The following is a 17,514-nucleotide window of genomic DNA, read 5'->3' as shown; positions in this document are numbered from 1 at the left end:
TGTAGACGGTTCTAGTTCCAGGTGCCCAGGCACTGTCCAAGAATCGCGCAGTTGCTTGCGGAATGTCCGCGACTGACCAGGGACTCCTGAAATCAACCAAGCCGTAAGTTGGAGTAGGCCCTGGTCCACCAAATAGTGAGAGTTCCCATCCGGATCCAGAAGTATGTCCGGTCTCATTGCAATTAGACGTGGAAAATCCAATGCCATCTCCAGAAGTCGAGGGAACCAGGGCTGGGCTTGCCACAGTGGAACTACAATAACCAGCGAGCAATCCTGCCTGCACAGGTACGACACCTTGTTGCGGAGGCCAAGTCTTTTGCCAGGTTTGCCAGTTGTTTTGATTTCGTGTCACCTAGAGTATTGAAATACAGGACCGCGGACACATTGTCCATGCGGAGCAGTATCCAACAATTTCCCAAGGTCGGAGACAAACTGCGTATGGCGAAGGATCCCACCAGTAATTCCAGGCAGTTGATGTGAATCCCGGATTCGTCCCTGGATCATCAGCCACCTCTGAATACATTCCCGCAACGAGCCCCCCATCCATGTAGGCTGGCATCCGATTCGATCACTATATCCGGAGCGGTGCCGAATATCGCCCGACCGTTCCATGCTTCCATGTGGTCCAGCCACCATACCAATTTCTCCCATGATTTTCTGTCCAGGCTCAGTTCGCTTTCGTAAGAATGGCCCACCCGGAGATGAGACCCTTTCAGTCATTGCAATGCTATGTATTGCAGGGGGCCTGGAAATATCGGTGGATCGATGAGGCCAGCAGATTAATCACTTGCGCCAATTGATGGATGGAGAGGGAGAAGGTCCGAAACGTGCGTTTTTATTTCCCTCTTGATTGCCTTTAGCTTGGCTTCCGTGAGGAACAGAAATTGAAAGGCAGAGTCGACTTCGAATCCCAGAAATTTGATCTTCTGCACAGGATCCACCAAGGATTTCACCCAATTTATGAGGAATCCCAAGTCCTCTAGCAGGTGTACCATCCAATCTTAATGGTGCAGGAGTTGATCGGGTGAAGAGGACATGATCAGGATGTCATCCAGATATATTATCATTCTAATGCCTCGAGACCTGAGAAATGCTACCACTGGCTTCATTATGTTCATGAAGCACCAGGGTGCAGAAGATAGTCTGAAGGGCAGACAGGTAAACCGCCTTCGATGTCCCCGCCACGTGAAGTGCAACAAGTCCCAATGTTACCACGCCATGGGTACGGTCAGATAGGCGTCTTTGAGGTGTAGTTTGACCATCCAATCTCCTGGACGGAGAAGGTCCCTGAGGCAATGAATTCCCTCCATCTTGAAATGTTGATAACAGAGGAAGGCGTTGAGGTGTTTGAGGTTTATGACCGGGCGAACACCCCCGCACTTTTTGGCCACCAGGAACAAATTGCTTAGGAGGCATAGTCGGGGACGTCCGACCCAGTCTCCCCACTCCGGTCGGAATCTGACCCATCATTATCTTGGGCACGCGCCCGTTTCCAGTTTCTGCCTGATTTTGCCTGGCCAGCGGCTCTTTTGCGTGGCAACGCGCCATCTTGGACGGCCAGAGGCGCGGCAGTCAGGACAGGTGGTACCTGCATCAGTGTGGTAGGAGAGACGTGCCTGGTCTTGGAACATGCCTAACGGCCCACCTGAGCCTGCAGAACAAGTTGGGAGGTGGGCAAAACTGTAGGTCCCTGGGGCTGTATGAACGCCTGTTGCAACGTATGAGACTGGGAAGATGACACAGTCCCCATAGCCGAGGCCAGGGCCTTTTGCATAGTGGAGTCCAGGAGAGCCTGGAACTCCTGAGAGGGTGTCAGGCCAGCCTCCCTTGTAGCAGTGGGTAACGGGGGATCCATGAGGGGGTAGATGGGGCTGTCAGTCCCTTCTCCTCTAGTCTCCATAATCAGGCCAGGAAAAATGCACAAAAATGCAGGGTTGTAGGCCCAGGCAGCAAGGGGTTAATCCCAGGGAGAGTGGTTGGCAACAGGACCCCAAGGACTGCTAACAGAACCTAACCGCCAGAAAAAAACTTATCCCAGGGGTTGAGTAACCCACACACACAGTACCTTAAACACAGAAAGAAAGCAAGTAGGAGTGAAAGGAGCCGTGCCACTGGGGAGACGCCAGCCACGTGTACACGTGAGGAGCAGCAAAGAAAGAGGAAGTTGGAGGCTACATCAAGGCATTTTATAGACTGTTCCTATATGCTGGTTCGCTGCCCTGTTACTAGGCAGAGTTGGTTGTATATGTTATATTATTCATTTTTCTCTTTCAAGTTATTTTTTCTCTTTGCTGCTGAGGAATAAATTAAGAAAGAGGTAGCATAATACTCGCCTCCGTGTCATTAATACAATTGGAAAACGACCTTTGCATGCAAGTGGTCACATGTATATTTAGTTATAGGGTTCTTTGGCATTCACCTAATTTTATAACCGCTGCAATGATTGTGACACATTGGTTACTACACGATGCATTGCAAGACATACACAGGAACGATCGTTCAAATCTAAAGAGTAATCCCAAATTGCAAAAGAGAATTGCTGTGGCTTTCATATCATGAACATCTGGAAAGCGGAATATTGCCGAGGAGATAATCTTGATTCCTGGGGAACCCTCAGTAATGTCTTTACATACAGTGCTTTGTATCACCTCTTAGCGTGCTATATTGGTTTTGCAATGAGGCTGGTCCTATAATACTTCTTACGTGCGGGAAGGTATAAGCTTCATGATCGGTGGTATCAATTATGTATATTTTACCCATTACTCCTATTCATTTAGTTTTTGGGCTTCCACCTAATAATAGAAGTACAAGTTATATATTGTGATTTAAATAGAAAATCAATAATCAGTAATGAGGCTTATTTACAAAGCTGAAAATTATTTGACAATCAGTATTGCTGATTTGAAATTGCGAGTTAATGAATTCCAGACTGCGATCTAATATCCCATATGCTACATTGTATTTTTTCTATATGGTCAGTCTAGGCACCATAACTACTACACTACATACTGGGCATGGTGCTAGCAAGCTACTAAAGCTGTTCTCCAGCACAAACTGAGGTTTCCCAAGTTGCCTGTTAGAGCCCTTTGCTCTCCATATATTTCCACATGTCAATTTGTTACAAATTTGGATGGAATTCATTGGTGGAATGTGTACTCCCAGCCAATGACAGATGTGTAGACACAGACACTTTAGACACTTTTTGTTAAACTGCTAAAAAATGATTTGACAACAAATTGGGGAGACTCCTGGCACTATAATCACTACTGTAAGCTATAGTGGTTCAGGTGTTTAGAGAGCCCCTTTAAGAAAACCGCCGCAAGGCAATATTAGCCAATATTTTTACAATATCTTGAGGGCGACACACAAGGTAAAGGATAAACGTTGCTACTTTTGCTTTTGATATAGCGGTGCCATCAAGTTAACTGAAACTTTATACAATTTTATAGCAGAAACAAAGGGTTTTATACATTGGAACAGATCACATTCAGCATTTAAATTGGACACTAAACTCTTTGATCTTTTTGAGCGAAGGATTAGAAACCTTACCCAGAAAGATAATTATACCACAAAACAAAGCTGGTTTGGTGACACTTTAGCATACTCTAGTGGTATTTCGGTGGCGGTTACATTTTTTTTTCCCTTTAGATTTGAAGAATCCACAGAATATTATAGAGTGTTTGTTTTTTAGAGGATTAAAAGACTCATTTTTACGTATTTATCAGTAAATGTTAAAGTGCGCACATCATGCCTAATGTTCCTTGGTGTCACTTTAACGAGCATAACTTTTCATATATATATATTGTGTGAGGCATAATGATAGCAAATGTAAAAATTACGTATTTTATTATCACTGCCATTTATAAAGTGCCAAAATATTCCGCAGCTCTGTGCGATTGGGGTAAAAGACCAAAACAAAAGGAAAGAGATTGAAACATTGAAACTATTTTATTTATTTTTTTTACACAATGTACTAAGCTTGATAGCCTGTTGGATTACAATGTAAGGGATAAATTGGGGAAGTAAGACAAATTGTAGCAGTTGGTATTTGGAGGTGATGGACAGAGAGATAATTGCAGTCACTGGGTACATGTAAAGGGAGGTCACTGAGTCAGATCTCAAGCCATTGAGAAGCATTATAGATTGCAGGACCCTGATGAGGCGAGTGAGTATGTGGTGCTGGGCCGTTACTGCCAAGGGGGGAAAAGAGAGGGCTGGGTAGAGCAGATATATTTTGTATACAGCTGAAAACGTTGCCAACAAATTCTATCAGCCAAGATATTAAGGACTATATGTATGTTAAATATTGCTGGAATGCATTTACTGAATATAACAATGTGTTTATGGAATTGTGACTAGTAATGAATGTGTTTGTCACTTAATGTGTGTGTGTGTGTGTATATTCCACAAATTGAGAGGTGCACTCGTAAGTCTTTTTCTAAGTGATTCCATTATTATATTTAATACATCAGGAAGTTGTATGTCCCGATCGATGTTGCAACCCCTAAGGGCCTTTGGTGTTGAAACATTGTTTGGGACAGACAACTTTCTGATGCATTAAATATAATAAAGGAATCACTTAGAAAAAGACCTACGAGTGCACCTCTCAATTTGTGGAATACATTGTGGTTGCACCGAGGCACAAAGATTGAAGAATTATACAAAGGGGTAAGTGCCAAGGACATATAGAATATAGTATATATGTGTATGTGTGTGTGTGTATATATATATATATATATATATATATATATATATATATATAAACAGAAATAAAGAGATGTACTACAAGGACTTGGTAGATGAAAAAAGGGGTAGTTTATTCCAATAGGTATAGCATTAAAAAATAGCCGACGTTTCGACCCGTTTGGGTCTTTCTCAAGGTCCTTGAGCAAGACCCGAACGGGTCGAAACATCGGCTATTTTAAAATGCTATAGCTATTGGAATAAACTACCCCTTTTTTCATCTACCAAGTCCTTGGAGTGCATCTCTTTATTTCTGTTTATATATTTTCAACGTGGGATTGCACTCAGGCTAAATTGAACTATACACATGAAAGAGTGAGTGCCAAGAAACACTGTGTATGTATGTATATATATATTCAAACACACTCGACACATTAAATGTAGATCTGCAACCGATGGTGGGATAAGCGGTAATCTTGGGGGAGGGAGTGCATCGACTTGACTGGGTCTAAGTAAATACCTTACTGAACTCTAAACAGAATATCCCATCCCAAAATCCATCCCATGCGAAATGTTGCTAAGCCAATGGAGAGTACCACTAAAATGAACAAAATCTTGTTTGTAATGTGTGTGTGTGTGTGTGTGAGAGAGAGAGAGAGAGAGAGAGAGAATATACTGTGTTGAAAAAAAAAACAGTCCAATAAAAGTTCAGCTTTGTCTTGAATAAAAGTCCCATTTGAAGCCAAGTTTGGTGGTGAATGTTATACATGGTACATGCTGGGGTTTCATTTCATAAAATATATTATCCGATAAGCATCATTTATTTCCAGTTTGCCAGTTAAATATTCGAATAAGCCGTAGATGCTACATTGCCCTCAAATATTGCTCCTGGGCCATTCTGGTGCTTCTAAAAGAAACTTCACTGCCCGATGTTAAGCCATATTAGGTTGATATCAGTATTGCCAAGAAAATAAAATGTAATCTTTTAATTGTTTTTGTTTCTAATTATGACTTTCAAATGTTATCCTCTTCTCCACCCTCTTAACCTCTAATTCATCATCTGCTCTTTGACTCCTCAATCCAAGCCACATTCTTTGGCCTTGTGTCAAGTCTTTCATCTTTACTGTGCCCCCTCTCTCTAGGCTTCTCTCATCCTCTCTTGTCCATTCTGGCCAAATTAACTTGAATCCTCATAGGTACAAGGTTATTTGGCAGGCCTTTTAAATTTTTTGGCTAGTAACAATGTCAACAAAGTACAGTACATCAGTTCAAGTGCATGACAGACATGCTAAACATTCAATAAGAGTAAGAAGCGCAAATCCATTATACATTCTACAAATTGCTGCCTTGTCTTCGAATAATATTTTCAACACTTAATTAATTTCCATAAAATATCTAATAATTAACATGCTGGATAAGAGGGCTCAAACGCAACATTAGAAGTAGTTACTAGTGTGAAATATTCACGTTTAAACAATGTTTTGGTTTTTTTTCCCCTTATTTTTTTGTCTAAATCCGCGCTTAAGATTTAAAATAATGTAGATATATGTATGCTTGAAGTCTAATTATAATTTTTTTTTTCTAAAGCTTATTTTATTTAATTCAGAATTGTGCGTGCTACATATTCATGTATAAAGTAAGTGATACATATTTAAATAGCAAAGACATACATTTCTGTGATGTGTTTTGGAAATATATAGCTTTTAGAATGATGGGCACATAATTTGATTTTGATTTAAATTGTTTAGAATAATGCGTCCGGGGGACATCACGGCGTGGGCGCTCGCGTGATGACGTGCACATGTCGCAGCCGCATCCCATATGCATTCTGGCCTAGGCGTCCTCAGAGCAACACACACTATGGTGGGGTGAGGTAAAGTAATTTTGTTTTATGGTACATAATGATTGCGGTAACAGTGTTCTGTTTATCCTGGTGAAAGTTTGCTAAATCAAACTGAAACGTTGATTTTTGTAATGTAAGCAATAAAAGCTATGTTTTAATATTTGGACCAAGACCTTGGAGTGCTATCTACTTGAAGATTTATATATATATATATTTTTGTTCACGGCTACATCGGTTGTGACTTAAGTGAGATTGGTGTCACAGAACTTGAGATAGGAACAAGTCGGTTGAGGTGTGCTGAAACAGACGTATGCTGTAGGCCAGTAATAAAAGTGGGCAAAAGGGAAACATAACATGCGCAAAATACATTTATTGAAAAAGAACATAATACAACATAGTCACAGTTAAGAAGACATTTATACGAATGCCTTTCACATTTCCTGTACTGGTTGGGGTATGCACGTTGTGTATGCTGAGGACTTCCAGCCACCTAGTGATTTAATGATCTGGACTGGAATGTCCTGGCTCGATGCCGTAGAGGCGAACCCTATCCTGAATGAATGTCCTGAATACTTGCCAGGGTTCAAGCATAGCCTTGATAACAATAAGCGTATGTATAACATGAATTTAGACGTAGTGAGGATAGCCACATGAAGTGACAAAAGTGGCCGAGAGGCGAGATGTGGTATGGTGAGGAGGAAGGAATTGAATACCTTCACCGGGCACCAGCTATTGTTTCTTGGGGTAATATGGTATGTGGACAGGTTAACCCGATTGGCTCGATTTGGTTAAAGGTAGTGTAAGTATGTAATGATCTAGATGTTTTCCAAGGAAGGAGACCCGGAGGCAGATATGTGCGTTATGTTGCCCACTGATGGTGAATTCCCTTGGCCTCAGGAAGCCGTAAAAAGCCAGATACATGGCGGTTTTTATGACTGAGTTGGTGAGGGGTTCGAAAGGGGCTTAGTCTAGTAGATCAGACATATCTTTGAACAACTGTTGGTTGCTGGGTAGCCATTGTTGTGGTGTAGGTCCGTTGGCTTGGATATGCCCTTAAGTATGGTCCTAATAAGGTATGAGGAGAGGAAACTAGAGTAGTTGGGGAAGGTGGAGTACATATGATGCTGGATGCCTGTCGGGTATAAATTAATTGTGTTGTGGGATAGCTTTAACTTGAGGTGGCAAAAAGTGGCAAACGCCACCAGGGATGTTATTTCAAACATGCAAACCAGGTGATGTTCTGCCTGTATAAGCAAAATGCCCTCTCATATGCGGTATGAGTGTTAGCGGAGAGGGCCATTTTTGTTAAGGTCTGGCTATGTTGTAGTAATTCGACTAGTCCATGATTAGTTCCCGGAACAGGGGGGCTGCTGTGGCCAGACGTGAAGCAGTGGGCAGGAATTCTCTGAAAGCCTAACATTGAAAGCGAGATAATCGATCAGCTGCCGTGTTTAAAACTCCTGGGACATGTCAGCACACCAAGTAAAACTAATTGCAGGCCGCTAGCCACGTCAGTTTCCTAATGAACCTCATAATCACTAACGAAGATGAGCGGCCTTTGTTGATAATATGGCAAATCGCTAGATTGTCTGAATGGCACAGAACTGTTCTGCCTGACCACAAATGGCCCCAAGCCACCGCTGCCACCACAATAGGGTATACCTCAAAAAGAGCTGAGTTCCTGTAGAACCCTTCTGGTACGAACGCTGGTACAGTAGATACCCTGTTTGCCTATTTCTTCCCGAACTGCTGAGCTTGAGTGATTATAGCTGCAGTTCGGGTGTAGATTTGAACGGTTCCAGATTAATGCAGCATCCAAGTAGTTTCTCCAAGCAAGTAGACAGTTACCCAAACATGAGCCTAGACTTCATGAAGGGTACAACAGGAATGAATTTTAATGGGTGTCACAGTGGCTTTTATGTAAGTCCCCATGCAAGGGGCACTCCCAAATGGACCTTATGGGGTACAGGGACACAAAGTTTACAAACAATGATAACACAATGACAAGTGTGACACAGACAAACAGATAATTCCCTCCTCTCTGTCTGTGAGATAATTGAGTCGGATAACGTAATAACTCAATTATCTCCAGGCAGAAAAAACACATTTTTCATAAAACTTGAAAAGTACCCCAAAACACACAAAATCCCCATGAATGTAATATATCCACTGATAGCCCTGATCTGGGTGATCAACATATCCAAAAATCACCTAGATCAGTTATGGGGTTTTGGCATTTTATGGAAGTCCCATTTGGACCGGCCGCACACGAGGCTCCTGCCCATAAACCGTTCTATGAGTTTAGGCTGTGCGGTAGGTCTATTTCGAAAAGTAGCACAAATGGAACCCCCTGGCTCATAGCAACGATTGTTCCCCTGGTTTGTGGGAATCAAACTACCGAACAGCGCTCTCCTGGCTGTTCAGAAAAGGAAGCAGGCGTTCGTTTACTTTGACCGGGGTTCGGGACGTCGAGTGTCCGATTTTAGTTCCAGACACTCGGCGACCAAGTCCGCTGCCTCCTTTTGTGCGAACAAGATGGCCACCGTTTTCTCTTGCACGTGGCGTTCGACTATACGAATGGCGGCCACACAGGAAGAGTGCTTAATTGACGGTTTTCTTTTGAATATAATGAGCCAGGGGGATGGTCGGTGTTCGATAGTTATAGCTACCAAACCAATAAAACACAAAAGTCCAGAATAACATGCTAGTTTCTTCACACCTTGTATTCCTAGTACCTCCACTGGCCAATTACCCCAGAGCCATTCGCCACCATATATGACTGCGAAGCCCGTGGTTGCTGTTGCATCCATCCAAATGACCGGGGAGTATACTGAAACCTGCAGGAGAAACATGCTTCTCCTGTTTCAGTTAGAAACGTTTTCCACATAAGTAGGTCTGCCATGGCTAGGACGTTAAAGGAGATACGGCTTAGGTCATCAGGGAATGTGGGGAGTAGGCTAAGGAGTTGAAGGCTCTACCCTGCAGGATGACCCTCATAGCGAAGTTCAGGGAGCCCGACAGTGACTGCAATTCTTTTCAGTTACAGGAGCCGGTAAGCATGTAATGGTTGATATCGTGGCAGATGCTAGTGACTTTCTCCTGTGGAAGGCTAGCTTCCATGGCCACCGAATCCAGGCGTATCCCTAAGAAATTAATAAAGGTGTCAGGACATCTGTTTTCTTTGGTGAGACTGGTACCCCCAGTGTGTTAAATAACGTGACTGCTTTCCCCGGGCTGCTCTAGGGGTAAGAATTGTTCTTCATAAATAAAAAATCGTCCGGATAGTGGATGACGGTATGGCACCGGCGCATATTCAGGAGGAGCCAATACAATGTCTCCATGAAAGTATCAAAAATTCTAGGACTACTATTTGACCAGAAGGTAAGTCTAGTGAAAAAATAATACAGGTCTTTCCATTTAATGTCGTGCAAGTACCATAACGACGGGTGAATGGGCAATAACTTTAAAGGCTTTGTCTTGCTGAGCCAGGCCCCCTTGCCTGCAGTCAAGATAGCGTTTATGGCATGGTGTACTGTAAAGAGAATTCTTCTGGCGGGATTGAGTTAAGGGTTGGGACCCCTGAAGAGTGCGGTGCTGAGAGATCTACGATCAGTCTTTGTTTGCCCAAGTTTTTCCCAGAGACTAGACCAATAGGATTAGTTCTCCAGTTGGAAAAAGGGGGCCCTAGTAAGAACCCTTGCTCAACCTCTAGCTGTAATACCACCTCTATTGCCTCAGTTTTGGCCATGGCTGAAAGGAGATTGTTACACTCCACTATCCATGCTGGCATGTGGATAAGGCCTGTGTGGAAACCCTGGGAAAAAACAGTTATCAAGAACTCCACGAGGTGTTTTGAAGGATGTGTGGACAGTAGGCTAGCTAGCATACCAACATTAACTGAGGTCAAGTATGTTTTATAATGCAATTTATTAGGGCACATTGTTTTCGCATGAGCCCTGAAACAGTGAGAGCACACATGCAACAAACGACCGGCACTATAACCACATAATCCTTCATTAAAGTTGTTACAATTTGTGACTTGCCAAGGTATACAATCGGGCAGCCTAGTTTATCTATGCTCTGTTTATCAACCCTCGAGGTGCATGGGGTTGCCGTGCTGGAGGTGACATCCGGTGAAACTGGACAGAAATTTGCCAAATGTGCGGCAGAAGCACAAATTGCACAATCTGTACTGACGTTGTACTGGGCCAGAGCTGCAGACAACCTCGTTGTGAATGACCGGTGGTAGTCATAAAAGGACGCACCACTGTATTTGTTGCCCAGGTCAACCAGCTTGTGCATATAGAGGTCCAGCTCTTCCCTTCTATGTGAGTGAACCGAACATAAAACATACCTATAGATACCAAAAACAATCACAAAATCTGGGATAGACAGCTTCTTGCTGAGTCTAGGGCCTCTTGCTTTCAGAACTACCGATATTTCCCCTTATGCATAAGTGCGATTCTCAACGACATCCTGGGAGGCAATCAGAAGGGAGACAAGATTAACGTATTTGCCTTCCAGGATGTCTTTTTTTAGATTCGATGGTACCATGTTGGCTGGATTGATAACGTGTGATATGGAAGCAGCAGGTCCACTATTACCCGGTTGTAACTGGGCCGTGTTTGGAAGTACATCCGTGAGGGGAGCTGCAGCTGTAATGGGAAGACTACGAGCTTCCAGTCTCTCCAGATTATCATTGATTAGCCCCATTGGGGACACCAGTGAGGTGATCGAGTGGAGGTTGGAGTCATTAGAGCTACTTGAGCCCTCCCCTGCCTCTATATCGTCCGCATAAGGCTGAATAGCTCTGCTTTCCTGGCTGTAGCTAGGAAAGGGATGCTGTGCTTGCGTAGCTCGGCAGTGATGTGGGGTATAGTCCATGACCTGATGGAGGCTAGGCTACCTGTGTCGCATTTGCATGTAGGGGTAGCAGACCTGGCCGGTGTGTTGGGGACTGAAATAGCGTCGCCTTCATCAGGAACTTGAGACCTACCGAAAACCAGCAACAATACCACTTAGAACCGGGGATGTTACTGGCTGGCTAGCTAGTGCCAAGTGGCGAAATGATTCACTAATTGGTGACAGGTGAGCCCTCACTAGATGCCAAGCAGCTTGAGAGGCTCTACCTAAGTGTTGGCGTGAGGGGAATGTTTGCCACCTAATGTCGTGGCGGGGTGTCAGTCTCTCTGTGACCATTAAGCATAGGATAGCAAGGGTGTGACAAGTGAGGCCCTTTCTATGCAATTAGGGAGGTTGCTAACTATTTAGGGGATAAGTAAGCTGGATCTTGTGTATTAAGTGTAGTGTGTTTTATGTGTCATTTGTGTGCATACAAATATTTGTGTTTCTATGCAGAGAAAACTGAGTTGGTAAATTTCCTGACTACAAAGCCTGTTCAAAAACACAAGGTCACAGGTCCAAATCCCGGCAGGGTCAACCCAGCCCTTCATCCTTCCGAGGTCGATAAATGAGTACTGTCAATTTGGGTAATAATATCTATTATTATTCAGTTGCCGATTCGGTTCCTTCAGAGAGCTTGCACTGACAAGTGCTCTGAGTCTCACTGTGAGAATGGCACTATAAAAAATACTAGTTATTATTATATTTAATGTATGTGATGTGTGTAGACAGTCAAGGTGCAGGTGCCTGCATCAGCAGTTAAAATAATTGGGCAACATGCGTACATAAGTCTCTGCTTTTATTTTAACATTCCCAAGGAACTGCTCTTAAGACCAACCGGAGTTCAGGTCTTGGACGTGCAAGGTTGTCCTACAGCCTGTCCAGTCTGTAAATCTGTGGAACTCACCCAGTCCTTAGCTGAATTAGAATTTTCTCCTGGAGGTGATTTTATGGCTGTATTTTGATGACCGTAGTATTGAATCCATGTTTAGGTTGCAAAAAAAAAACTACCTATACTTTATTCAACATACTTTAATAAGTCTACACAAAATGGGTTTTTATATTATTTCTTGCACAAAGTAATATAGTAGGCAAATACATTTTTATCACCACTTTCAAAAATGTAAATACAGATTGAGGTTTGTTTGTTTTTTTCTCCTGCAACACTCATTTACGAACCCTAAGAATGTATTCTGATCACATGGGTAAATAGGTTACTTTAAAAAAAAAATAATGAAAATTAACTTCTAGAAATTCATGAGAAATATGGTTGATGACATAAAGAAACCGAGTTGGCTAATCCTTAGTCATTAGTCAAGTGCTTTTTTTTAATATGCATTTTTGCATTTTTACTCCTGTGAGACTTTATTTGGATACTAATTTTTAAAGCAGATTCTGTTCAGCCGTGGCAGTGTCATTACAGACCTGAATGAGCACAGTTATTGTAAATAAACAAAAACAATGTACCAGAACCAAATTTAACTAAGAAAATACTGTTCAATTAGCTCTAAGCTTTAGTTAGACTTTTCTTTTTGCTTCTTTGATATGAAAAATACAAAAATGAACAAATATGCTCACGTTTTTTTTTTTTTTTCTTCTACATTTACATTGCCAATGCATTTGCAACCTGTTTTTTTATTACATCAAGGATGGAAATAAGGGTGTGTGATGGACACTAAATTACTCAAATCTGACTGACCAGCTAGATATGTGGCCAATTTATTTTACCGCACGTTGGGGAGGTCACTTTGGTTTCAAATCTAGTGTTCAAAAAAAATGAAATTCTCCAGCGAGCTGATTGCAGGTCTACTGAAACATTTTCACCGATAGTTTTGGAATTGACCTAGCCCCCTATTTGCAACCAAAATGAATCATTTCTAAAACACACCGGGTTCTGTTAGATTTTTTTTGAGATTTTTGAGATTTTTTTTATTACTTCACTCTTTTTTTCTGATGCATAGATTTAATGACCATACACATGGTTGCTTTGGAGCTGTCAACAGAAATGCACTACGAAGTTGTCACATAATGATAATGTATCTCTGTGGTGGAAACCAGCTGATTAAATTGATTGACATCAAAGGGGAAAAGACACCGTCACCCTCAATAAAATATCAAATTAGACTGGGATCCACAGATCTGATCTAGTCTTCCCTTAGTCTTCATCTATCTTTTCCTTTGTATATTTACCTTGTACACCCTATCAGCATTGTCAATAAATTATAAAATGAATGTGAATTCCATCAAGCTTGGTCATTAAAACAAAATTCACTAATCCTACACAAATGCCTACATAACGTGCCAGGGAAACGTAAACTATTTTTCTATATATCGCTTTCATCACCTTGCCGTGCATATGTCCCTCCTGCAAGATACCTGTAACACATAAAGTGTGCTTGCATCACCGCTCATCATTTTAAATTACCAGCATATTGTATTTGAAGGATTTGAATAATATATTTTGAAAAGGATTATAAACTGTTACAAATTCTCACTTTTTGGTTGTGTCTTTGCTACTGTAATACTCTTATATCTTATCCCCTTCTGTGATCGTTTTTTTTTCGAAAGCAAGTGAAATATTTGATAATTATATCATTAATTTCTAAAGGAAACTAAAACCAAATATAAATTTGCAGCTTATCTCCTCACCTCCTTCAGTTGCAGAAATTGTTTTCCTAGAACAGTCTCTGAAGTTACTGTTAGTATAACGGAAATATACAGAGCAATCATCATATTTGTATTTTTGGGTACATGTTGAGAATGTCTGTCTACTTCTGGTGTAAAAAGTAAATCAATAACTGCTCTAGCAAATGTCCTTCCATAATTGTAACTAAAATAGAACCTGCCCGTCTTCCTCATTTCTTCCAACATTGAGGAAAAGTAAACAGACGAAATGTGGTTATTTTTCAAGACGTGCGGTGCTAACAAACATGATGTTAAAAGGCTCTTTCAATTTCTTAATGAAAATCAAAAGGGCAGAGCATAATCGCATGTGCATCTACTCCTCTAAATACTTGGAGATTAGAAGCCCAAATGCTCAACTGATAGGAAGATGCTGAATGTCTTTAGTTTGAAGTTCATACCGTTCACGAAAATACTTCAGCAAAGTGCTGCAATACAAAACGTTCATTTTGAATCGGCCCACCTCAAACCCACTTGTAGTGGTGTATTATTGGTTTTGGGTATTGTATACTAGACATTCAATCTTTTTAGCTATAACAGTCCCTATAGAATCACTATAGAATGTCATGTAACAGGAAATAGGAGTGTTCAATATTTTTCTTTCCCTTCTTATATCCAACGGTGGTGGGACATTCGTAACATGGCCAATATATATCCTCTGGATCTTCTAATGCTAAGTATCCATGGTGAGTGTGACATTCTTTCACTTGTAGAGCTTAAAAATAACAGGCCAAAAAACTCCACGGGATTAAAATGACCCTGTGCTCATGGTGTTTCTCTTAATAACCAGTTCCCGGTGAACATGGTGTTTTTTAGAATAGTCTTTTCCATACATTTTATACATGACCTTTATTTTACTTCATTTCATTTCCTAATTTGTAGACTCTTTGGAGCTAATCTGTTGCTTTGCATAGAATCCAATCACTCATTTCTATGTTTCTATGTTTCTACTTTTTATCCAATTTTATGGAGAAAAAACTGCATCCCACCAAAATTTATTTTTTGCATAAAAAAAATCAAACAAAAATTAAGGAGAGCTCCATAGGTTAACTTACGACATTGAGAGACCAAAGAATCTTCAATTGTGTATTTTTAAAACAAGTAGAGACTGAAACGTATATGCAGAAAACCTTTTATTTGTTCAGTCACAATGAGGAAATATATTATTACATTTTATTTATGAAGCCACACATATACCCTTTGAATTAAATGGGTCAGTAGATAGGCAGTATGCTTACTTAGATCTAATGCAATATGTATAGAGCCATAAATGAGCACTTTCGACTCGTAACTTCAGTAATCTGTCTGTTCCGTTCTCTGGCCCTTTGCACTTGATAGAAAAATATAACATATGTTTTACCATCAAATAAATATATAAATATAAACCTTCCATCTAAGGTCCCTATAATGGGGGATAATGCATTTAATGTTGTTTTTAATACTGTCAGATTATTAAGAAATAATCCATTCTATGATGTTTGTCTTCTCATACGGATTCCTTCTAGTTGTGTATTAACACATTTCAGGTTAAACTGATCCCTTTTTGCTAAACCATAGAGGTCATGAACCGTCTAAATCTGTTTTAGTTTAGCGAGGTTTAATCCCGTAAAATGGTCTAATACTTATTTCACTACAGTAACAGGAAACAAACAAAATAAATGCTAAACATGCACATTTGTGTCTTTAGTAGAACTACCACGATCTGTAATGTGCTTTCGGGTTAAATGAGAAATTACGTATTTTTAGGAATATATGAAAATATATTTTTCCTTTTAAGGTAGAGAGAAAGAGGGCCATGTTTAACACCTAAAAATAGATTATAACATCAAATCAAATTAATTCAAAATTGAAATATAAAATGCTGAAGGCAGTCTTAAATACTTTACATTTGTAGTTTCCATTATTCGCTTCGTAATTTCGTGACGTACAGGGATATCAAAACTAAACTGATTTTACAATTCTGGTTTATTATATCTGAGAGGTTTATCAACCTGTGTTACAATTATATTAAATTATTAAATCAATCTGTTACTTACAGAACCAAATGTTCCATTACTGGGTACCTGAAACAAGGGGTACATATAATTTCTGCAGTTTAAACTGTCATCCTGGTTGTTCCTATTGGCAAATCGAAAGGGATACAAATTCCAAGCAGAAGGAATGAAAAAAACGAAAATATGATACTGTATTGATACTGCCCTCTATTTGTGGAAAACCTTGCGGGAGAATAGAGATGTTACGAACGTACAAAATTATAAATTGTCCAATTAAAAGCTGTAAGAATCTGGACTTTCTCTTGATAGAATGTGCGAGACACGTTCGTTTTGTATTAACTTTCAGTAAGACGCACACTGCACCCAGTACCAGCAGGGCAATACGATGACCAGGTCCTTTAGGTACATGAGTCGGTGGATACTGGATGGAGAGAATTCTGTCTGTAAGATTCAGTAGCTGCCAGTAGATGTTTCTAACCATAATAAAAGCTATTTTTAAAAAAACATGCTGAGGTTAGTGAGAGTTTAGCATGTAATGAGAGACAATGAGCAAATCAATTGGTTCTTATATATTCTGTAATAAGATTTTTTATTTATTATTATTTTTATTTTTTTTTTAAAAGCATGAGTGTATCTTATACTTCACTTTTACTCATGGAAAAAGCCTGGCAAATGGCGTCCTCCCTCCATCCTGTGTACTGGGGATAGTCCCAGTTCATGCCCAAAACAACCTCACCAATTCCATGGGGCTTCCTTGCTATGGCAGGAAATCTAAATCAAAATGGTGTAACTTTTCAGGAATTTTAGTTTCAGTAAAGATGCTAATTTACAGAGGAATACTCTGAGCCTGCTGTAGTGGTTATGTTGCCAGGAGGACCATTGTGCCTTAAAGAGTAATTTGTCAAACCACTTTAAGAACTAATTGACAACTTACCTTACTCTCTCTGGGTGCCCACAGACACACCGCCTGCTTCCAGATCCTCCTGAGCTAAGCAACACTGTGCAGGTCTGCTCTCATTGGTTCAGAGTGTCATCTGAGTGATTTCAGCCAAAGAGTGCAGCCCTGTGTCAGGCCATGATTAGCAAAGCATGCTGATGTAGTTATGGTGCTTGGAGTGTTCCCTATAACTCTTCCAGTGCCTTGGTTGGGTAAATCCCTTGTGACCGCTCTGTTTCTCCTTAAAGAGGTTATTTGGGCGATACAAGTGAAGATCTGCTCTAGACTTGGCCGTGTCTGTGAAACGCTCAGGGCAATACATATAGGTTTATAACCTGTGTTAAAGCTTAACAAAATGCTTAAAGGATTTTTTTTTTATTTTTTTTTTAAAGAATGTGGCTGAAGACGATAAGATCCTTTTTTTTTTTTTTTTTTTCCTCGTCACAGAAATTTTAATCACTTCCATAATTAGG

At 40.7% G+C, this 17,514-nt stretch overlaps 1 long non-coding RNA gene across 1 annotated transcript in view; it reads left to right on the top strand.

Annotated features, from left to right (window-relative positions):
- The first annotated feature begins 6,449 nt into the window (after positions 1-6,449).
- Positions 6,450-17,514, top strand: part of LOC134583008 (uncharacterized) — a 97,402-nt gene continuing 86,337 nt past the window's right edge. The window contains exon 1 of the long non-coding RNA XR_010086298.1: positions 6,450-6,551. This is a non-coding gene — a long non-coding RNA (uncharacterized LOC134583008). The remainder of the gene's footprint in view (positions 6,552-17,514) is intronic.

Source organism: Pelobates fuscus, chromosome 13 (genome assembly GCF_036172605.1).
Source record: "Pelobates fuscus isolate aPelFus1 chromosome 13, aPelFus1.pri, whole genome shotgun sequence".
In the NCBI taxonomy this organism is placed as follows: Eukaryota; Metazoa; Chordata; class Amphibia; order Anura; family Pelobatidae; genus Pelobates; species Pelobates fuscus.
Note: the sequence above shows the minus strand (reverse complement) of the source record. Positions and strands in the feature narration are given on the sequence as shown.